Source organism: Pseudophryne corroboree, chromosome 5, assembly GCF_028390025.1.
Source record: "Pseudophryne corroboree isolate aPseCor3 chromosome 5, aPseCor3.hap2, whole genome shotgun sequence".
Taxonomy (NCBI): Eukaryota; Metazoa; Chordata; class Amphibia; order Anura; family Myobatrachidae; genus Pseudophryne; species Pseudophryne corroboree.
Genome location: NC_086448.1, coordinates 161506942 through 161531395, shown reverse-complemented (window position 1 = coordinate 161531395; position 24454 = coordinate 161506942). Strand labels below are relative to the sequence as shown.

The window sequence follows — 24454 nt, the reverse complement described above, 5'->3', positions numbered from 1 at the left end:
ACCCATAGAGGGAGTATAGAACCCGAGTGGGAGATGGAGGGAGCGAGACAGTGGGAGCGTGAGAGAGGCAGTGGGAGATGGTAGGTGCGAGAGAGAAAGTGGGAGAGAAAACAGAGGGAAAAAAGGCCTATTTTCTTTTCTTGTATACTCACTAGTAGGCTGGGCCATTATGTAAATTGTGGGAATATTTGGCACATTTCATGATGACGATCTGCCAGTGTGTACAGAGGAAAGATTAATTGGCCAATGTCCTCAACAACAGATATATCTGCAGCTGGCAGTGGTGGTTGGCCAGTGTGTACCATCTGCAGATACGTCTGCAGATCGATTGATCTGCAGATATATCTGTCAGTGTGTACCCAGCTTTAAGGTGGGTACACACTATTAGATATATCTGCAGATCAATTGATCTGCAGATATATCTATGTACGGATCGGGCAGTGTGCTGTGCATACACGCAGCCCGATCCGTCGGGGGACTGACGTCATGAACTGGGCGGGCGGGCGCTCGCGCCCGCCCAGTTCACCTGTCAATCACCGCTGGCCGCCGCAGCATGTGTACGGGCGGTCGGACGACCGCCCCGTACACACACAGCGACGGGCCAATATATCGTTAGATATATTGGCTGTCGGCTGTGCTGCGCGGCCGACGCGATACGTCTGTGAACGACGGAGTTCACAGACGTATCGCCCGTACACACTGGCCGACGGTCCCGCGATGTATCGGCCGTTCAAGAGAACGGCCGATACATCGACCAGTGTGTACGGGCCTTTAGAGTGAGTGAGAGTCCTGGTGTGTGCAAGCGTGCAGAGCTGAGACCGGAGGTTGGACTCACAGTGTTTCCATTGCATGTATCGTGGCTCCGGAGCTGACGCTGAGCCGGGCGCCGCATCTTCTCTGCAGCGGGAGTCAGACTGCACGGCTGTGCAGTCCTCCGTCCCTCACCACCGGAGACAACTCCTGATAAGTACCGCTACCACTGCTATTACCTTGTATGATATAAGGGCCCCTAATTGCCTATATCAGTATCACATCTGAGTCACCTGTGTTCACTGAATAAACCTGCATTACTGATTAAGTCATTAAGTGTGTGGACTGACGTCACTGCACCAGGGAATCCAGTACACTCTGCCAACAGTGTTCCCATCTTGTTTTTCACCATGGATGATGGATCATCACATTTCCACTGAGAATTATTATTGCTTATTATTAGTAGTACAGGTTGAGTCTCCCTTATCCAAAATGCTTGGGACCAGAGGTATTTTGGATATGGGATTTTTACGTATTTTGGAATAATTGCATACCATAATGAGATATCATGGTGATGGGACCTAAATCTAAGCACATAATGCATATATGTTACATATACACCTTATACACACAGCCTGAAGGTAATTTTAGCCAACATTTTTTATAACTTTGTGCATTAAACAAAGTGTGTCTACATTCACACAATTCATTTATGTTTCATATACACCTTATACACACAGCCTGAAGGTCATTTAATACAATATTTTTAATAACATTGTGTATTAAACAAAGTTTGTGTACACTGAGCCATCAGAAAACAAAGGTTTCACTATCTCACTCTCACTCAAAAAAGTCCGTATTTCGGAATATTCCGTATTTCGGAATATTTGGATATGGGATACTCAACCTGTATATATTTGTTAGGTGTTAATAGCTTATCTTTTAATTTAGAGAATGTAGTGGACAGGTATGAAAGTATGTCCCCGAATATTTAAATGCAGTAGGTAGGTGATCCCCTTAATACGGCTAAAGGCCCATACACACTGGGCGATTTTGAGCTGAAAGCAGCTCACTTTTGGTGTTTTGAGCTGCTTTCAGCTCAAAACCGCCCAGTGTGTATGCCCTGACGATGAGCGCTCATGCGCGCCCACACTTCATCGCCAGCAGCCGCCGTTCATCTGCTGGTATTACCAGCAGATGAACGGCGGGGTGAACGGCTTTCCATAGCGTTCTGCTATGGAAAGCCGTTCACCCCCGTTGACATCGCTGGGCAGGGGGGTAATCTCTCAGTGTGTAGGCACTGAGCAATTTTCAGCCCAGTGATGTCAGCGATCATCGCTGTGCATACACGCTGGGCAAATATGCCCAGTGTGTATGCACCTTTAAAGCGCATACATAATGTCCTTGTTTTGTTGTACTGTATCAATCCCTGCACTGCCCAGGCGTTCACTAACAATTTCTATTCCTCGACATTATGTGCATGTGGTATTCATCCATGCTGAATTGATGTTTTACCTTGCTCTTGCAGTCACCTTTGCAGTGTCTGTTTATTTTAGTAGCAAGGAACAATTTTAAAGAACAGGTATCAAGGGCATCCATTTTTTTTTTGTTTATCCTGATCACTATCAGCCCTAGTAACACCTCTGAATTACACACATATTTGTCACTGTTAATTTGTGTAGCTTCTAAAATCTGCATATAAATGTACTTTGTGTAATCAGGCAGGATGTCAGACCCTGAAGGTTTGTAAAAGCCCCTGACAGAGATCCAAGTGCATTGTTTCATCTCTCATCTTTGGTTACTAGTTTCTGTGTAATCCAAGTTAAATGTCCTTTCTATAAACAAAGGAAAATAGTATTTTATGCATTTACCGGTAAATCCTTTTCTCGTAGTCCGTAGAGGATACTGGGGTCCACATTAGTACCATGGGGTATTACTCGGATCCACTAGGAGCCATGGGCATTTTAAGAAATCAATAGTGTGGGCTGGCTCCTCCCTCTATGCCCCTCCTACCAGACTCAGTTTAGAAACTGTGCCCGAGGAGACGGACATACTTTGAGAGAAGGATTTAACTGAACAGTGGTAAGATCCGAACCAGCACACACAAACAAGAGGAAGCCATGTTAACCAAACTTGAACAGGAACAGCAACAATACTTAACCATCAACAATACTTAACCAAGTAACAGTGCAGAAAAACGAAGCACCGGGCGGGCGCCCGGTATCCTCTACGGACTGCGAGAAAATGATTTACTGGTAGGTAATTAAAATCCTATTTTCTCTTGCGTCCTAGAGGACACTGGGGTCCACATTAGTACCATGGGGATGTACCAAAGCTCCCAGACCGGGTGGAAGAGTGCTGAGGTTCCTGCAGAACTGATTGACCAAACTGAAGGTCCTCAGCGACCAAAATATCGAACTTGTAGAACTTAGCAAACGTGTTCGATTCCGACCAAGTAACCTCTCAGCAGAGCTGTAAAGCCGAGACACCCTGGGCAGCCACCCTGGAAGAACCCACAGACCTAGTAGAGTGGGCCTGTACTTTCAGAACTGGCAATCCTGCCGAAGAATAAGCCTGCTGGATAGTAAGTCTGATCCAGCGAGCGATAGACTGCTTTGACGCAAGACACCCAATTTTCTTGGGATCATAGAGAACAAACAGTGAGTTAGATTTTCTGTGACAAGCGGTCCTTTTCACGTAGATCCTCAAAGCACTCACCACATCCAGGGCTTTAGAGGTAGCAGAGGTATCAGTAAACTCTGGAACCACAATAGGTTGGTTGATAGGAAATGCAGACACCACCTTAGGAAAAAATTGCTGACGAGTTCTGAGTTCAGCTCTATCCTCATGAAAAATCAAATAGGGGTTTTTGTGAGACAACACCCCGAGTTTAGACACAAGCCTTGCGGAAGCCAAGGCCAACAGTGTAACAGTCCTCCACGTAAGAAACTTAAGGTCCACCTCCTGTAAAGGTTCAAACCAGTCCGATTGCAGAAAACGCAACACCATGTTAAGATCCCAAGGTGCCGTGGGAGGCACAAAGGGCGGTTGAATGTGCAGAACACCCTTCGAGAACATCAACCTCAGGAAGGGAAGCCAATTGTTTCTGGAACAAAATGGACAAGGCCAAAATCTGGACCTTCAAGGAGCCCAAATGTAGGCCCACATCCACAACCAACTGTAGAAAAAGGAGAAAACGTCCCAGTTGAAATTCCACTGCAGGAAATTTCCTGTGTTCACACCACGAGACATACTTTTTCCCAAACACGGTGGTAATGTCTAGACGTTACCCCTTTCATGGCCTGGATCAGGGTTGGAATAACCTTGTTCGGAATACCTTTCCGGGCTAAAATCTGATGCTCAACTTCTATGCCGTCATAGTCTTGATAGACGAACTACCCCTGCTGCAGAAGATCCTCTTGCAGAGGTAGAGGCCACGGGTCCTCCAAGAGCAACCCCAGAAGATCCACGTACCAGGCCCTTCTCGGACAATCTGGAGCAATGAAAATTGCCTGAACCTTTTCCCTTTTAATTCTTTTGAGAATTCCTGAGATCAGCGGAAGAAGTGGGAACACGTAAACCATCTGGTAAAGCCATGGAGTCACCAAAATGTCCACTGCCACCGCTTGTGGGTCCCTTGACCTGGAACCATAGCGCTCTAGCTTCTTGTTGAGACGAGATGCCATCATGTCTATCTGTGGAATCCCCCACCGACGTGTCAATGACTCGAACACCTGTGTGTGAAGGCCCCACTCACCTGGGTGGAGGTCGTATCTGCTGAGAAAGGCCGCCTCCCAGTTGTCTACTCCCGGAATTAAGAGAATTCTTGTTACCTCTGACATTGCAGCTCTGCTCTTCATTCCTCCCTGTCGGTTTATGTACGTTACAGCCGTCACGTTGTCCGACTGAACCTTGAAGAAGATGCGATGCCTGAAGAGGGGCGTTGTATATGGCCTTTAGTTCCAGAATGTTGATCGGAAGCATGTCTTCCTGACTTGACCATTTTCCCCGAAACTGCTCCCCTTGGGTGACTGCTTCCCAGCCTCTGAGGCTTGGATCTGTGGTTAGCAGAATCCAATTTTGAATCCCGAACTGGCAGCCTTCGGTTAGGTGAGACGTCTGAAGCCACCACAGAAGGGAGATCCTGGCTTTTGGGGACAAACGTATCCTCTGGTGCATGTGAAGATGCGATCTGGACCACCTGTCCAAGAGATCCAGCTGAAAGGGCCTTGCATTGAACCTTCCGTACTGTAGCGCCTCGTAGGTGGCTACCATCTTCCCCAGAAGGCGGATGCATAGATGCACTGATATCCGGGAGGGCTTCGGGACATCCCACACCTTTGACTGGATTACCAACGCCTTTTCCAATGGAAGGAACACCCTCTCTGCCTCCGTATCCAGTATCGTCCCCAGAAACGGAAGCCTACGTGTTGGTTCCAGGTGAGATTTTGGCAGGTTCAGAATCCACTCATGATGCTAGAGTAATCGAGATGAGAGGGCAATGTTTTCCAACAACCTTTCCCTGGAAGGTGCCTTTATCAGCAGGTCATCCAGATACGGAATTATGTTCACTCCCTTTTTATGGAGGAGAAACATCATCTCTGCCATCACCTTGGTGAACACCCGCGGAGCCATGGAAAGGCCATATTGCAGTGCCTGGAACTGGTAGTGACAATCCTGTATTGCAAACCGTAGATAAGCCTGATGAGGCGGCCAAATCGGAATGTGAAGGTACGCATCCTTGATATCCAGAGACACCAGGAATTCCCCCTCCTCCAGACCTGAGATCACCGCTCTCAGAGACTCCATCGTGAACTTGAACTCCCTTAAATTCGGGTTTAGGGATTTGAGGTTGAGAATAGGCCTCACCGAACCGTCCGGTTTCGGTACCTCAAACAGGTTGGAGTAATAACCCTTGTTTTGTTGCTGAAGTGGAACTGGAACAATGACCTGAGTCTGTACCAGTTTTTGAATTGCTGCCTGTAAGGTCAATCTTGCTTCTGGAGAAGCTGGTAAGCCGAATTTGAAGAATCTGGGAGGTGGGAGTTCCTGAAACTCCAGTCTGTATCCCTGTGCGATAAGATCTTTGACCCAGGGATCCTGGCAAGAAGTTGCCCAAATGTGACTGAAATAACATAACCAGGCTCCCACCTGCCTGTCTTCCAGGCAGTGCGGTCCACCGTCATACTGAAAGCTTTGAGGAAGCAGCCCCTGAGGACTGTTCCTGAGAACCTGCAGCTGCGGGTTTTCTGGGTTTACCTCTATTACCCCTGAAGGTTGTAGAGGAACCCCTGGATTTGCCTTTAAGTTTTGCTGTCTGAAAGAACTGCAGAGTAGGAGTACAGTAGGTTTTCCTAGCTGGTGTAGTTGCAGAAGGAAGATCAGTAGACTTACCTGCTGTAGTCTTGAATATCCACTTATCCAGTTCTTCACCAAAAAGAGCCTCACCCGTGAATGGTAGGCTTTCCACGCCCCTCCTGGACTCCGCATCCGCAGTCCATTGTCGCAGCCACAAGCCCCTGCGTGCCGACACTGCCATGGCAGAGGTGCGTGCATTGAGTAAGCCAACTTTCTTTAAGGCTTCCACCATAAAGTTTGCAGAATCTTGAATATGCTGCAAGAGTAAAATAATATTGTCCCTGGTTAAGGAATCTAAACCATCAAACAGATTACCTGACCATTTTGCAATGGCCCGAGTAATCCATGCACAAGCAATAGTGGGTCTCTGGGCCACCCCGGCCGACGTATATAAAGATTTGAGAGTGGTCTCAACCTTGCGGTCAGCTGTGTCCTTTAAGGACGCCTCCTCAGGAACCGGTAAGACTATCTTACGCAATAACCTGGATATAGATGTATCCACAATTGGCGGGTTTTCCCATTTCTTCCTATCCTCCGAAGGAAAAGGAAAGGAAGAAATCAACCGTTTAGGGATCTGAAATTTTTTGTCAGGGTTTACTCACACCCCCTCAAAAAGGGTGTTTAATTCCTTTGAAGTGGGGAAAGTAGCCGAGGATTTCTTTTTAGTATTAAAATATGATTCCTCTTCCACCTCCTCTGACTTGTCAGGAATGTGCAGGACAGTTCTGATAGCCTCAATGAGGGCCTGTATTCCCTGTGACAGGACAGCATCCCCCTCACCCGCGTCCACTTCCGACGTATCAGGGTCAGTATCACCCTGCATGATTTGGGCTAGAGTACGCTTTTGTTGGCAAATGGCTAGGGCTGGAGGTGGAGGTATGGAAGCTGAGTCCCTATTCATCAGGTACTAGCAGTGGGAGAAAAAGAAAGCTCTTGTGTGGGCGCACTCTTAGGAAAAGGAGAAAAAGAAGAAAATTCTTAAATTGGAAAAGATTATGTTAAAACATGAGTTTATTAATTAATTAATTAAGAACAATTATCCTTCTACGATCCTAAAGAAAAATGCACAAAAAGTGCAAAAGAGTTTTTTAAAAAAATTATGTTAAAATGTTCTGGTCTGTAAATCATGAAGGAAAGATTTAGAAAGGTTGCAGACACTAAATAGTCTGACACCCGTTTCTCCTGACCAGTACAGATAATCTGTATTAATGGGACCCACGGAGGAGGTCGGTGTACATATTTTGTCATAGAAAGACTGATTACATTGGGTCAATACTATACAATTTGTTAGTTACCCGTGAAATCATATGGCATAAATTCAGATTGGATGTCTAGCTGTGCTCATGAAAATTAGGTCCTCATGAAGAAGGATATAGAGAAGAAAAAGGCTGAAAAGAGTATGAATAGTGGTGATACTGCTGTTGGTGGCCACCCTTCAGAGGAAGGGGAATAGTTCCTGTCCTACAACACCGGGTATTCCCAGGGAGTCTCCTCTCGTGGTACTGACCCAGCCCAGCGCTGTTTAGCTTCCAAGATCGGACGAGATCGGGCACAAGCAGCGTGGTATGATAGTAGGAGGGATATCTACCAATGAGAGTGCACCTATATATGAAAGTATAGAATGATAGAAATATAGAACAAGTAGTACGTGGATCTGCTTTCCACGTTAGGCAGAGTAGAATGACTGTCACACCGTGGCGCCGTGTACCCTGGATCGGGGATGAGAGTCCACTAGACAATAGTCAGTTAGGAAAACGAAAGGAAAAGTATAGAGATAAAGTTAAATGACCATACAATATTTGGGGAACAAATATCCAATGACGGGGAAAAAAATCAAAATGAGTTTCAAAAACAAGAGACAAGCTGACTATACAATCTTTGCATGCAGTCAATTTAAATATATGACAAAAAAAGATAACCCATGCATAATTGAAAATAAAGATGGGTGCATCTGATAAGAAATACTGTGTAAAGCTGATATAAATAAAATTCAGGGAGTAGGTGATCACAGATAGCTGAATACGCACTTATAATAAGGTATATTGCTTAAAGCCGATATGATCCTGTAGTATCAAGGGATAAGGATCACCCTCTAGTCACCCAGACAAATGAACTGGGTTAAATACAAGGAGTCATTATTTATGTGTGTATATAAATACCTCCTAAGAAATATATCAATCATGCATCAACAGTGGGTGCCTATAATAGAGATTTACCACAATGATAGCTTGTGTTGAAATAGGAACCTATATACACATCAAGTCAAAATACAATGATTATTAATGTTGGCAAAAAAGCCAAAGTACTCAAAAAATCAGATGCAGCAGGTAGATGATAACCAGAGAAGCCTCCATACGCAGGTCCCGCTGTGGAGTCCGTAGAAAACGCGTTTCGCCCGCGGGCTTGTTCACTTCCGGGATCTCGAAAGTGAACAAGCCCGCAGGCGAAACGCGTTTTCTACGGACTCCACAGCGGGACCTGCGTATGGAGGCTTCTCTGGTTATCATCTACCTGCTGCATCTGATTTTTTGAGTACTTTGGCTTTTTTGCCAACATTGTATTTTGACTTGATGTGTATATAGGTTCCTATTTCAACACAAGCTCCTTGTATTTAACCCAGTTCATTTGTCTGGGTGACTAGAGGGTGATCCTTATCCCTTGATACTACAGGATCATATCGGCTTTAAGCAATATACCTTATTATAAGTGCTTATTCAGCTATCTGTGATCACCTACTCCCTGAATTTTATTTATATCAGCTTTACACAGTAACAGATGCACCCATCTTTATTTTCAATTATGCATGGGTTATCTTTTTTTTGTCACATATTTAAATTGACTGCATGCAAAGATTGGATATTTGTTCCCCAAATATTGTATGGTCATTTAACTTTATCTCTATACTTTTCCTTTCGTTTTCCTAACTGACTATTGTCTAGTGGACTCTCATCCCCGATCCAGGGTACACGGCGCCACGGTGTGACAGTCATTCTACTCTGCCTAACGTGGAAAGCAGATCCACGTACTACTTGTTCTATATTTCTATCATTCTATACTTTCATATATAGGTGCACTCTCATTGGTAGATATCCCTCCTACTATCATACCACGCTGCTTGTGCCCGATCTCGTCCGATCTTGGAAGCTAAACAGCGCTGGGCTGGGTCAGTACCACGAGAGGAGACTCCCTGGGAATACCCGGTGTTGTAGGACAGGAACTATTCCCCTTCCTCTGAAGGGTGGCCACCAACAGCAGTATCACCACTATTCATACTCTTTTCAGCCTTTTTCTTCTCTATATCCTTCTTCATGAGGACCTAATTTTCATGAGCACAGCTAGACATCCAATCTGAATTTATGCCATATGATTTCACGGGTAACTAACAAATTGTATAGTATTGACCCAATGTAATCAGTCTTTCTATGACAAAATATGTACACCGACCTCCTCCGTGGGTCCCATTAATACATATTATCTGTACTGGTCAGGAGAAACGGGTGTCAGACTATTTAGTGTCTGCAACCTTTCTAAATCTTTCCTTCATGATTTACAGACCAGAACATTTTAACATAATTTTTAAAAAAAACTCTTTTGCACTTTTTGTGCATTTTTCTTTAGGATCGTAGAAGGATAATTGTTCTTAATTAATTAATTAATAAACTCATGTTTTAACATAATCTTTTACAATTTAAGAATTTTCTTCTTTTTCTCCTTTTCCTAAGAGTGCGCCCACACAAGAGCTTTCTTTTTCTCCCACTGCTAGTACTTGTACTCCCTGGCTCTGGGCGCACCACCAAATAAGGACTATTACTGGAAGATGGTATCTCTCTTTTCCTTAGTTCAATTGTCCGCCTTTGGTTTTTTCAATAATCTCAATAATATCAATAACTGATTATATCCCAGTGCCCAGTCGCTACCTCTTTTTGTACATCCCTATTCATCAGGTCATCCATAGATTGCCGTAAGAACTGTGTCTCCTTCTCATTATGAGACAGTTTTGTAGAAATAGTATAAATCATACCTTTAATGGAAGCCCCACTGGACTGGGAGTGAGCACTTTCCTGAGTACAGGGTAGTGAGTCCCCAGGGGATGATAGACATTCTGCTGTACAAGACACACAGTCCCTGGACATGATTGGATGGACACACACACACACACACACACACACACACACACACACACACTGGATGAAAGCACAATATATGTAGGCAGGGTCCTCAGAGAGACACAGAAGCCAGAGCCAGCCACACAGTGCCCCTATAGCAACAGTAAAACTAAGCTAGGTCGCAAGAATAAAGCACCTGAGTAGTGCTTACAGTACCAACGCTGCTCCCCCCCTGCACTAAGACCCCCTGGTACCGCTGAGGAGACTGGAGTCCCTGTGAGTGCTGTCTGATCAAGCTGCAGAGGAAAATGGCACTGGAGAGCTGTGTGATCCGCTCTGAGTGAAGCCCCACCCCCTGTGATGACTCGCGGCTTCCCGCATTTTTATACTGGCCCTGAGGTAAAAAGTGTGCCTAACTAGGAGACTGAACCCCTGTTAGGATGTGCGCCAGTGTGGGTATAATAGGAGGCTCAGCGCGCCCCTCACAGCGTGCCCCGCAGCAGCGTCTCCTGTGAGCCTCTCCGGAGTGCAGTCTGTATCAGAGCTGCGCTTCTACCCTAATGCCACCATGTCCGCCGGCGACCCGCTAACTGGGACACCGGCGCCGTACTCATCACTCTTCAGGCTCTGTTGGGGGGTGGCGGCGTGCTGCGGGAGGGTACTCTGCACCATGGTGTGGTTTGCGAATGACTCCCTCAGAAGCTCAGTGTCCTGTCAGCAGAGAAACAGGACCATTAACTCTAAGGAAGTTGGGCCGTTCTCTCCCCTATGTCCCACGAAGCAGTCAGGGTGTTGCCTAAACAGCCCTGTCTGAAAATAACAAACTTTGAAAATAAATGTAGAAAACTCTTCAGGAGCTCTCCAAAGCATGACCGGCTACTTCGGGCACATTTTCTAAACTAACTCTGGTAGGAGGGGCATAGAGGGAGGAGCCAGCCCACACTATTGATTTTTTAAAGTGCCTATGGCTCCTAGTGGACCTGTCTATACCCCATGGTACTAATGTGGACCCCAGTATCCTCTAGGACGTAAGAGAAATGCATTTGAATACAGTAACACAGTTCATAATAGTAAGCAAAAGGATGCTGAACTGGCTTGAAGGTATAAATAATACTATCTGCACAATGAATTATAACAATGAATACAATAAAATACAGATATGAGCTAAAAAAAAAATATATATTGGTGTTCAGCATTGACTGGTACACAATTACCCAATTATCATATTTGTATAGACGATACATTGATAGGTATCGCATGGTACTGTAAGTAGCTTCTCATAAGTATTTCAGAAGATTGCAGGACACAGAATATAAACATGAAGCCAGGAGATGTACGGAAGTAGGACTGGAATATTTTACACTTTATCTGTATGCATACAGTAGTACCAAAAGCTGCAGCAAAGTCAGGGGCATATCTACCCCTTGGCAAGGATGGCACTTGCCAGGCAGAGGGTGCGCCACATGGCAGTGCCACCTGCAGCCAGGCGGTAGAACCGCCCACCACGATCTGTAATTGCCTAGCTCCCGCTGCATGCACATTAGTATATACTAATATACGTTGCAGCGGGCAGCGAGTTATGCCTGCAGCAGGTGGAATAGCCACTAGCCTGGTTGTCCCCGGCGGCCTTTCTCCTGTATGCAGCAGCGGCTGCACTACTAGTGACACTCAGCAGGGGATGAGATGTAAAGGATGAGGAGCAGGAGCTGAAGGACTTGGAGCTGAAAAGAAGAACGCTGCCTAACACGCCTGGAGACATGAGCCCACCCCAGAACAGAAGAAGATCAAGAGCAACAAGAAGATAAATATAGGAAGAAGTTGGAAGTTTGTTGAAGCAGAGGAACATAATAAGTAAAAAGGGAAAGGAGAGACCGAGGGGGGAGAATTTTTTGTTGTATAATTTTATCTGATGTCTATCATACACAAGAAATTGACTCAAAGGATATTTACTATATATGTTTACACATTCTTGTAACTGTATACTGAACACAAGGATCCCCTATCCAACTGTGTTGTGAAGGAGAACTATTTTTGCACTTACCAATGATCCTAATGTGTAGCGTAATGTGAATAAGGGACTGTAGTGTGTGACATAATGTTTATAAATGGGTACTATGTGTGGCGTAATGTGGGTAAGGGGCACTACTGTGTGGTGTAATGTGTATAAGGGGCATTACTGTGTGGTGTAATGTGTATAAGGGGCACTTGCGGTGTAATGTGAATAACCATACTGCTGTGTGGGGTAATGGGAATAACGGACACTATAGTGTGGTGTAACATGTATAAGGGGCATACTTGCTTTATTGAAAGACAAGTAATACAGGACAACATAAATATCTCAGAAAGGCAAACATCATAAACAACCTGTCCGATTGTTTACAGTAAACAAAGATGATCAACCGTGCTTAAACAACTAAGCATAATGTGGGGCAAATGAGGAGAAAGTAAGGGAAAAAGGAGGGTAGGGGCTCCATGTGCTTTCAGGATGACATGGTCTGACCCAGGAATTGGAACGGGTTACACACGGAGATCAGGCAGAAGAGTGTATACTATTCTAGTGGCAAGCAGACTCTTTGATCTCCAGCCATTTGAACCAGGTGGCAGTAAATTCTGTAGCATGGCCAAGTGATGTCCTCCATGGACATATAAAAGTCAAGTCTACAAAATCATTCCTTAAGAGAGGGAGGAGATGGGGATTAACACTTGACAGGAATCACAGCCTTTGCCACATTATTAAAATCAAAATTCTTACATATAGAAATTAGGTAACTAGTGATAGTGATATCTGTCCCTCAAGACTGGACACAGCAATAGCTTTCTGCTAAAATAGTTGGATTTCCAGGCAGTCCCACCAGATATACTAGGGGTTACCAGGGCTAACCCACAATACCAGCAGCAGGCCTCAGGAGTACCAGGGAACATATTGCTGAGGAAATTGGGGCACCTGTACCACTGAGTCAGAACCTTGTATTCGGTCTCCTAGAGAGTTGTACTTTTTATGGATGCGTGGGAAGGATAGAGTTTGTGCAAGTTCTATTCCCATTATTTTTATATTGGGAGGGGTGGGCTATAGATCCTCTATAATAAGCCTATAGATCTAGGAAATAACATGGGGAAGGTACTGCAGTCTGCAGAGCAATAATACAGAGTGACTCGAACAATGTCAAAACCCTGGTTAGTGAGTTGTTACTAGTTAGTGAGTTTAAAAGATAATGTGACAACTGCGTATACAGACAGAAGTGTCTATCAAGTAGAAGTAGTTCCTCTTCCAGAAGGGGAAAAAGACATATACAGTATCTGCACTACTAAGCAACCAGCAGACATTGTCTGGGAGCCTTGAGGGAAATTGTGCGATGAGTAGGGCATAATAGCATGGGAGTCCAAGCAAGAACCTCTAACGTACAGGGGACAGAATTTCTTTCTATGGTAATCTATTGTTTGCAGAGGGAGGGGTGTGTCCATTCCATAATTTGGGCCAATTAAACTGACTGATAGTATACAAAGAAATTGGGTAATTGTGAGCCAAGAGGCTAGGAGGAGACCTGCTTGGAAGCTGCATACGGGGAACCGTTCCTTTCTTGAAATAACCCTGAGGGAGCCGCAACCCCCACAGCATGTAGCTAATTTGTTTGAGTTCACTTTGGACATGGTGGAGGGTATGGTATATACGGTTGGAATTGGGCATTTATACGTTTGTATTCCTGAAGAAGGTTGTTAAAACCGAAACATTGGATTGATACCTTATTTTTCTTGATCCTATATGCTTGTTCCTATATGTCCATATCCTATATGAACAGTCCCTGTGTACCACCTACTGTTGTGTCTCTATCAGCTTTACTTTAAGGTAGGTACCTGGGCATAATGCCTTAATTATTTAGAGTGCCAGATTTTTTTGTATTTTTTAGGAATCATTCCTGCTTCATGATTTCTGCAACCAAGGCACCTCTTATTTTTTTTTCTAAGAAGTTCATTATTGCCCAGGGTGTATGCTCTTTTCACTTGTCTACTTAGCTGCCAGAAATGTCTGTATCTACTGCTACAACAGATAATGATGGCTTTTTAAATGTTAACCTACCATTAGGTGACACATTATCATTTTCTGACATTGAAGCTGAAAGCATATTATTTAAAGAGAATCTCTTAACTTCTGGGAGAAGGGATTCTGCTGAACAATTGTACTCTCAGCTTTTGAGGCTGAAAAAGAACAACTGATTTCTTTCTGCATGGTGTGCCCCCCTCAGACTATTTCCAGAAAAAAACCCCTAGAGAGTCCAGGATAAAGAAACCAGGGTGTACCGTTTCATTAACTGTGCCACCTGTATATTCTCAGACAGAAGGAAATCCTTTTTACATCCAAATTTCGGGAAATGATTTCTCATCCGATATGTACTAACCTGCACTAGCAGATTTGTGGTGCACTTCAAGACAATTTAAGGAAAGGTTAGCCCTACATTGGTCAGCCGTTAAGATGCAGGTGTGATGCGGGAAAGCCAATATTCCAGGGCTGACGGGGACTACTCTAAAAATCGGGGTCTCCCACAGCTTCCGGGAGGTTAGGCAAGTATGTAATATGTGCATTGATAAAACAATTGTGAACCCAAATCTCTCTTAGTGTTGTTTGTTCTTTCTAGATCATTGTAGCTGGAAGGCAGATTTGGTATTCAGTCCATGGGAAACTGTTCTTATTTACAATGTGTTTGAGATTTTGATAAATACCCCAGTAGAAGTCCCCTTTAAGGGCCAAAATGCATGGCTTCTGGTGCCGTATCGAACTACCACGGTTGAAGTCTCTGTCATTAAGCTCACACCGGGAAGGGTGCTTGTAGGATAGAATTCCCTCTCTTCCAAAGTGGCGTTACTATGATACCTTTTTATTAAGCAATTCAAAAGTTTTTTTATACAATCCACAACTATTTTATCAAGAATAAAAAACATTCTGATTTCTACTAATAAGTGACCATTGTCCTTTCTTTTGGGTGACTTTTAGTTAGTGGGTATAATTTCAGACCACGCTGGACCTTCAACTCAACATACTGTACTCAATATACTCTGGTGGCTCAAGAAGAAAGAACAAAGACAAGTAAAAGAGATTTGGGTTCACAAATGTTTGGACATATTAATAGATCTATTAAATTGACATTGATCTGTATTAAAAAGGTATCATTTATTGTTTTAAAGCCTTCTAGATGGTTTATTTAGAGTGTTATTTGTTTAGGATTCTGCTAACAGAGGATCTTGCCAGAGGTACGGCTATTTTGTGTTCAGGTCCCCATACACTAGAACGATAATGCCCAATTTCATCCAATGTCGACCTTTCGGGCCGATAAATTGGATCAAAAGTAGCAAATCGGATGTGTTTTACATCTGATCCGATGCGCGGTCCCGTGAGCATCGGATCGAAGCCCCTAGGACCGCATATGATGTATCGTATGTGATCCTGCCGCCCCGGGAAGCTGCCGGGCGGTTCAAGGGAAATTGCATCCGACTTTAGCCTCAGACATGTCGCTGTAGTGTATGGGGCCCTATAGTGCAAGATAAGGGAAATTTTCTTAGCATAAATGCGTGTGCGTGTACATGTGGTAGGAAATATAGATTGTAAGCTTCACTGGGGCAGAGACTGATGTGAATGGGCAAGTATTTTCTCTGTAAAGCCCTGCAGAATATGTGTGCGCTGTATAAATAACTAAATAAATACTTGGGCAGCTGGTCTGCAAAGTCTCTCACAGAAGTCTCAGTCCTGTCTCTCACAGGTTCAGTAAGGCACCTGCTGGTCTTCTCACACTCAGACACACTGGCCTGTCTTGGCTGGAGCCACAGCTTCCCAAATGCACTGTCAGATTTTTCTGGTTTTCCCTGAATCCTCCAAGTAAGAACTTGGATTCCTAGCCTCCAGTGCCTTCCAAGTCTCTGACTGCAGTGCCACCTGGACTGTCTGTCTGCCAGAACCCCAACTGGGTTCTGTCTCCTCAGGGCAACCCCTAGGTGTGTTCACACACCCTTTTTATTCTCTGTGTGGGCAGATCCCTCTAGCCACACACAATGTGGGTAATTCAGACCTGATTGCACGCTAGCTGTTTTTTGCAGTCCTGTGTTCACATAGTCGCCGACTACAGGGGAGTGTATTTTAGCTGTGCAAGTGTGCGATCGCATCTGCAACCGAGCGGTACAAAAACATTTTGTGCAGTTTCTGAGTAGCCCAGGACTTACTCAGCTGCTGCAATCGCTTCAGCTTGCCCGGTACCGGAATTGACGTCAGACACCCGCCCTGCAAATGTTTGGGAACACCTGCGTTTTTCCAACCACTCCCAGAAAACGGTCAGTTGACACCCATAAACGCCTTCTTCCTGTCAATCACCTTGCGATTTGCCCATGCGAATGGATTCTTCGCAAAAAACCATTGCAGAGCAACAAACAGCTGTGTACCTGTGCGACGCGCCTGCACATTGCGGTGCATACGCATGCGCAGTTCTGACCTGATCGCAGCGCTGCAAAAAACGCTAGCGAGCGATCAGGTCTGAATTACCCCCAATATCACCTGCTCATTAATGCAATCTACCTTCATACTGCCACAATATACAGTATATACTGTACACATTTTGCACATTATAACTTTAGAATGCAGTAGCGGATGTTGCTGTACTATCAGGATCCATACTGTAGTACAGTGGTTCTCAAACTCGGTCCTCAGGACCCCACACAGTGCATGTTTTGCAGGTAACCCAGCAGGTGCACAGGTGTATTAATTACTCACTGACACATTTTAAAAGGTCCACAGGTGGAGCTAATTATGTCACTTGTGATTCTGTGAGGAGACCTCCAAAACATGCACCGTGTGGGGTCCTGAGGACCGAGTTTGAGAACCTGTGCTGTAGTAGACCATTATCACCCTTTACAATACAAGGCATGTACGACATTAAAAGCTGAGGAGTACTTTTTACTTAAATTTCCTTGTTCATAAAACTGTCGAAACAAAACTACATCTTGTTATTTAAAAATAAGGTTATATTTGCTATACACAAAGGAATAATTAAGGAATTGAAAATGTATAAGCTAAAGCTAGAAGACAAAAGATAATTCTTTATGGAATTATATTGTACTGTCTATTGCTATCCATCGCTAGTAGACTTGGTTTATAACCATTAATTTACAACTTGTTTCTGGATAAATCACAATTTTCCGAGAACAAGTGACCTCAGGTAAAATAGTTGAAGCTAAGCTTGTTAAATATAATAATATCAGAAAGAGCGGATTTTTTTTCCCTTACACTTTTGTAGGCCTACTTAATAGAACTGCTACGTGATGTACTTGCATAATGCTTCCAAACAGACCATAGATTACCTAAAGAATGTCCCTCCTGCCTACTAAATAACCCAGTGTTATCTCTCATATATACACATGGACTTTGCTTGGAATTATCTCAGCTAGAAAATAGAGGTTGTGAGTAACTCTTAATAATGACCGAACTTAGATTACTGTTTTTAAAAGCAGCAGTTGATTTAGAAAATGCATTATTTTCCTTAATAGAGATGTCAAGTATTCTGCACATTAAATAGATCTTTCTTTTTTTTTAACTAGAAAAAGCGCACAGTATGAACCTGGCATTAAGCTTACGTTGGAAAAAAACGTACTTTTCGAGATCAATTTTTTTTTCCTTTAGTTATCATGAAGAGAGGAAATGTAATGGCTTGTTGGTATTTAATCTTACCTTAAGCTTTTCCAGGAAATGCACAAATGGAGAGGCACTAAGTACAGCTCTTTTGTTCATTTAGCATTGTGTACAGTATATAAACCTCTATATGTGTAATCATATTTAAATTCTAGGTTTATGTCATGTCAGAACTTTTTAATAATATATACTGTATAATGTGGTTGTAGTAATGGTGGGGATGGATTTGGTCAGGGGCCCCACACTCCTTGTCTTCCAATTGAGTGTGGGGGGAAGTAGATTTCTGTTAGCCAGTGTGGTCTCGCATCTTCTCTGCAAACCGCACAGTCTTTTCTTACGGCTATGTAGGTAGCCAGTGGAGGGGTTCAAGAAGCAGCCTCACTGGAGCCTTTAGAGAGCCTTGGATAAGTCATACAGTATTTGCCTAATTTTGAAAGTTGATTTCAGATTGCGTAAGCAATGCACACAGCAAAAGGGGACATATCCTACTCCGCCCATGGGGTGTGACTAGGAAACTGTTTACATGTCACTAATTGTTTTGATTATATTAAAAAAATATTTGTATTTTACTGTAAACATTTTGGCAGCCTCACTGGAGCCTTTAGAGAGCCTTGGGTAAGTCATAGAGGATTTGCCTAATTTTGAAAGTTGATTTCAGATTGCGTAAGTAACTCTTAAGGCCCATATAGACGGGCTGATGCGGGAGAGATGTGTGCTGAGCGAACCGCTCAGCACACATCTCTCCCGCCGCTCAGCACAGCGTGATCTGTGCTGAGCGTGCGGGGGGAGACGGGGAGACGGGCGCTCACTTCACCCAGCGGGTGTAGTGAGCGACCCCCTAGATTGGACTGCATGCAGGCCAATCTAGCAGCAGCGATAGCGATGTGCGGGGCTGCGCATCGCTATCGCTGTAGGGGGTACACACGGAGCGATAATGCTGAAATTCTAAGCAATCTAGTCAGATTGCTTAGAATATCGCTCCGTGAGTACTAGTGATGAGCGGGTTCGGTTTCTCGGAAACCGAACCCCCCCGAACTTCACGCTTTTTACACGGGTCCGAGGCAGACTCGGATCTTCCCGCCTTGCTCGGCTAACCCGAGCGCGCCCGAACGTCATCATCCCGCTGTCGGATTCTCGCGAGGCTCGTATTCTATCGCGAGACTCGGATTCTATATAAGGAGCCGCGCGTCGCCGCCATTTTCACACGTGCATTGAGATTGATAGGGAGAGGACGTGGCTGGCGTCCTCTCCGTTTAGATAGAGAGTGAGACACTTGATTTACTGGAGCATTAGGAGTACTCAGAGAGTGCAGAGTTTTGCTGATAGTTATACTAGTGACCACCAGTTTTATTTATTATTTAATATAATCCGTTCTCTGCCTGAAAAAAACCGATACACAGTCACATACCATATCTGTGCTCAGCCTCAGTGTGCTGCATGATAATATCATCTATGTATATCTGACTGTGCTGAGTGCTCACTGCTCACACAGCTTAATTGTGGGGGAGACTGGGGAGCAGTTATAGCAGGAGTACATATTTTAAGTACAGTGCACACTTTTGCTGCCAGGGTGCCAGTGTGACTGACCAGCAGTGACCACCAGTATATTGTCTGCCTGAAAAAGTTAAACACTCGTGTGGTGTTTTTTTTTTTATTCTATAAACGCATTCTGCTGACAGTGTCCAGCAGGTCCGTCATTCATTATATTTCTATCTTCTTCATACTAGTAGTTTAGGAGTCTGCAGTGCTGACAGTGTCCAGCAGGTCCGTCATTATATAATATATACCTGTCCTGCAGTAGTGATATATATATATTTTTTATATCATTATCATCCAGTCTATACTAGCAGACGCAGTACGGTAGTCCACGGCTGTAGCTACCTCTGTGTCGGCAGTCGCTCGTCCATAATTGTATACCTACCTGTGGTGGGTTTTTTTTTTTCTATCTTCTTCATACTAGTAGTTTAGGAGTCTGCAGTGCTGACAGTGTCCAGCAGGTCCGTCATTATATAATATATACCTGTCCTGCAGTAGTGATATATATATTTTTTTTATATCATTATCATCCAGTCTATACTAGCAGACGCAGTACGGTAGTCCACGGCTGTAGCTACCTCTGTGTCGGCAGTCGCTCGTACATAATTGCATACCTACCTGTGGTGGTTTTTTTTTTTCTATCTTCTTCATACTAGTAGTTTAGGAGTCTGCAGTGCTGACAGTGTCCAGCAGGTCCGTCATTATACAATATATACCTGTCCTGCAGTAGTGATATATATATATATTTTTTATATCATTATCATCCAGTCTATACTAGCAGACGCAGTACGGTAGTCCACGGCTGTAGCTACCTCTGTGTCGGCAGTCGCTCGTCCATAATTGTATACCTACCTGTGGTGGTTTTTTTTTTTTCTATCTTCTTCATACTAGTAGTTTAGGAGTCTGCAGTGCTGACAGTGTCCAGCAGGTCCGTCATTATACAATATATACCTGTCCTGCAGTAGTGGTATATATATATATATTTTATATCATTATCATCCAGTCTATACTAGCAGACGCAGTACGGTAGTCCACGGCTGTAGCTACCTCTGTGTCGGCACTGGCAGTCGCTCGTCCATAATTGTATACCTACCTGTGGTGGTTTTTTTTTTTCTATCTTCTTCATACTAGTAGTTTAGGAGTCTGCAGTGCTGACAGTGTCCAGCAGGTCCGACATTATACAATATATACCTGTCCTGCAGTAGTGATATATATATATATTTTTTATATCATTATCATCCAGTCTATACTAGCAGACGCAGTACGGTAGTCCACGGCTGTAGCAACCTCTGTGTCGGCAGTCGCTCGTCATCCATAAGTATACTAGTATCCATCCATCTCCATTGTTTACCTGAGGTGCCTTTTAGTTGTGCCTATTAAAATATGGAGAACAAAAATGTTGAGGTTCCAAAAATAGGGAAAGATCAAGATCCACTTCCACCTCGTGCTGAAGCTGCTGCCACTAGTCATGGCCGAGACGATGAAATGCCATCAACGTCGTCTGCCAAGGCCGATGCCCAATGTCATAGTACAGAGCATGTAAAATCCAAAACACCAAATATCAGTAAAAAAAGGACTCAAAAATCTAAAATAAAATCGTCGGAGGAGAAGGGTAAACTTGCCAATATGCCATTTACCACACGGAGTGGCAAGGAACGGCTGAGGCCCTTGCCTATGTTCATGGCTAGTGGTTCAGCTTCACATGAGGATGGAAGCACTCAGCCTCTCGCTAGAAAAATGAAAAGACTTAAGCTGGCAAAAGCACAGCAAAGAACTGTGCGTTCTTCGAAATCACAAATCCACAAGGAGAGTCCAATTGTGTCGGTTGCGATGCCTGACCTTCTCAACACTGGACGTGAAGAGCATGCGCCTTCCACCATTTGCACGCCCCCTGCAAGTGCTGGAAGGAGCACCCGCAGTCCAGTTCCTGATAGTCAGATTGAAGATGTCAGTGTTGAAGTACACCAGGATGAGGAGGATATGGGTGTTGCTGGCGCTGGGGAGGAAATTGACCAGGAGGATTCTGATGGTGAGGTGGTTTATTTAAGTCAGGCACCCGGGGAGACACCTGTTGTCCGTGGGAGGAATATGGCCATTGACATGCCTGGTGAAAATACCAAAAAAATCAGCTCTTCAGTGTGGAAGTATTTCAACAGAAATGCGGACAACATTTGTCAAGCCGTGTGTTGCCTTTGTCAAGCTGTAATAAGTAGGGGTAAGGACGTTAACCACCTCGGAACATCCTCCCTTATACGTCACCTGCAGCGCATTCATCATAAGTCAGTGACAAGTTCAAAAACTTTGGGCGACAGCGGAAGCAGTCCACTGACCAGTAAATCCCTTCCTCTTGTAACCAAGCTCACGCAAACCACCCCACCAACTCCCTCAGTGTCAATTTCCTCCTTCCCCAGGAATGCCAATAGTCCTGCAGGCCATGTCACTGGCAATTCTGACGAGTCCTCTCCTGCCTGGGATTCCTCCGATGCATCCTTGCGTGTAACGCCTACTGCTGCTGGCGCTGCTGTTGTTGCTGCTGGGAGTCGATCGTCATCCCAGAGGGGAAGTCGTAAGACCACTTTTACTACTTCCACCAAGCAATTGACTGTCCAACAGTCCTTTGCGAGGAAGATGAAATATCACAGCAGTCATCCTGCTGCAAAGCGGATAACTGAGGCCTTGGCATCCTGGGCGGTGAGAAACGTGGTTCCGGTATCCATCATTACTGCAGAGCCAACTAGAGACTTGTTGGAGGTACTGTGTCCCCGGTACCAAATACCATCTAGGTTCCATTTCTCTAGGCAGGCGATACCGAAAATGTACACAGACCTCAGAAAAAGACTCACCAGTGTCCTAAAAAATGCAGTTGTACCCAATGTCCACTTAACCACGGACATGTGGACAAGTGGAGCAGGGCAGACTCAGGACTATATAACTGTGACAGCCCACTGGGTAGATGTATTGACTCCCGCCACAAGAACAGCAGCGGCGGCACCAGTAGCAGCATCTCGCAAACGCCAACTCTTTCCTAGGCAGGCTACGCTTTGTATCACCGCTTTCCAGAATACGCACACAGCTGAAAACCTCTTACGGCAACTGAGGAAGATCATCGCAGAATGGCTTACCCCAATTGGACTCTCCTGTGGATTTGTGGCATCGGACAACGCCAGCAATATTGTGTGTGCATTAAATCTGGGCAAATTCCAGCACGTCCCATGTTTTGCACATACCTTGAATTTGGTGGTGCAGAATTATTTAAAAAACGAGAGGGGCGTGCAAGAGATGCTGTCGGTGGCCAGAAGAATTGCGGCACACTTTCGGCGTACAGGCACCACGTACAGAAGACTGGAGCACCACCAAAAACGCCTGAACCTGCCCTGCCATCATCTGAAGCAAGAAGTGGTAACGAGGTGGAATTCAACCCTCTATATGCTTCAGAGGTTGGAGGAGCAGCAAAAGGCCATTCAAGCCTATACAACTGAGCACGATATAGGAGGTGGAATGCACCTGTCTCAAGCGCAGTGGAGAATGATTTCAACGTTGTGCAAGGTTCTGCAACCTTTTGAACTTGCCACACGTGAAGTCAGTTCAGACACTGCCAGCCTGAGTCAGGTCATTCCCCTCATCAGGCTTTTGCAGAAGAAGCTGGAGACATTGAAGGAGGAGCTAACACAGAGCGATTCCGCTAGGCATGTGGGACTTGTGGATGGAGCCCTTAATTCGCTTAACAAGGATTCACGGGTGGTCAATCTGTTGAAATCAGAGCACTACATTTTGGCCACCGTGCTCGATCCTAGATTTAAAACCTACCTTGGATCTCTCTTTCCGGCAGACACAAGTCTGCTGGGGTTCAAAGAACTGCTGGTGAGAAAATTGTCAAGTCAAGCGGAAAGCGACCTGTCAACATCTCCTCCTTCACATTCTCCCGCAACTGGGGGTGCGAGGAAAAGGCTCAGAATTCCGAGCCCACCCGCTGGCGGTGATGCAGGGCAGTCTGGAGCGACTGCTGATGCTGACATCTGGTCCGGACTGAAGGACCTGACAACGATTACGGACATGTCGTCTACTGTCACTGCATATGATTCTCTCCCCATTGAAAGAATGGTGGAGGATTATATGAGTGACCGCATCCAAGTAGGCACGTCAGACAGTCCGTACTTATACTGGCAGGAAAAAGAGGCAATTTGGAGGCCCTTGCACAAACTGGCTTTATTCTACCTAAGTTGCCCTCCCACAAGTGTGTACTCCGAAAGAGTGTTTAGTGCCGCCGCTCACCTTGTCAGCAATCGGCGTACGAGGTTACATCCAGAAAATGTGAAGAAGATGATGTTCATTAAAATGAATTATAATCAATTCCTCCGTGGAGACATTCACCAGCAGCAATTGCCTCCACAAAGTACACAGGGATCTGAGATGGTGGATTCCAGTGGGGACGAATTGATAATCTGTGAGGAGGGGGATGTACACGGTGATATATCGGAGGATGATGATGAGGTGGACATCTTGCCTCTGTAGAGCCAGTTTGTGCAAGGAGAGATTAATTGCTTCTTTTTTGGTGGGGGTCCAAACCAACCCGTCATTTCAGTCACAGTCGTGTGGCAGACCCTGTCACTGAAATGATGGGTTGGTTAAAGTGTGCATGTCCTGTTTATACAACATAAGGGTGGGTGGGAGGGCCCAAGGACAATTCCATCTTGCACCTCTTTTTTCTTTCATTTTTCTTTGCGTCATGTGCTGTTTGGGGAGTAGTTTTTGGAAGGGCCATCCTGCGTGACACTGCAGTGCCACTCCTAGATGGGCCAGGTGTTTGTGTCGGCCACTTGGGGCGCTTATCTTAGTCACACAGCTACCTCATTGCGCCTCTTTTTTTCTTTGCGTCATGTGCTGTTTGGGGGGTGTTTTTTGGAAGGGCCATCCTGCGTGACACTGCAGTGCCACTCCTAGATGGGCCAGGTGTTTGTGTCGGCCACTAGGGTCGCTTAGCTTACTCACACAGCTACCTCATTGCGCCTCTTTTTTTTCTTCTTTGCGTCATGTGCTG

At 44.9% G+C, this 24454-nt stretch overlaps 1 protein-coding gene and 2 pseudogenes across 2 annotated transcripts in view; 2 read left to right on the top strand and 1 right to left on the bottom strand.

Moving 5' to 3' along the window:
- Positions 1-24454, top strand: part of XYLB (xylulokinase) — a 509150-nt gene that overhangs the window by 329890 nt on the left and 154806 nt on the right. The window lies entirely within an intron of this gene.
- On the bottom strand, positions 7567-7685 carry LOC134930725 (5S ribosomal RNA; annotated as a pseudogene).
- Positions 9202-9320, top strand: LOC134930724 (5S ribosomal RNA; annotated as a pseudogene).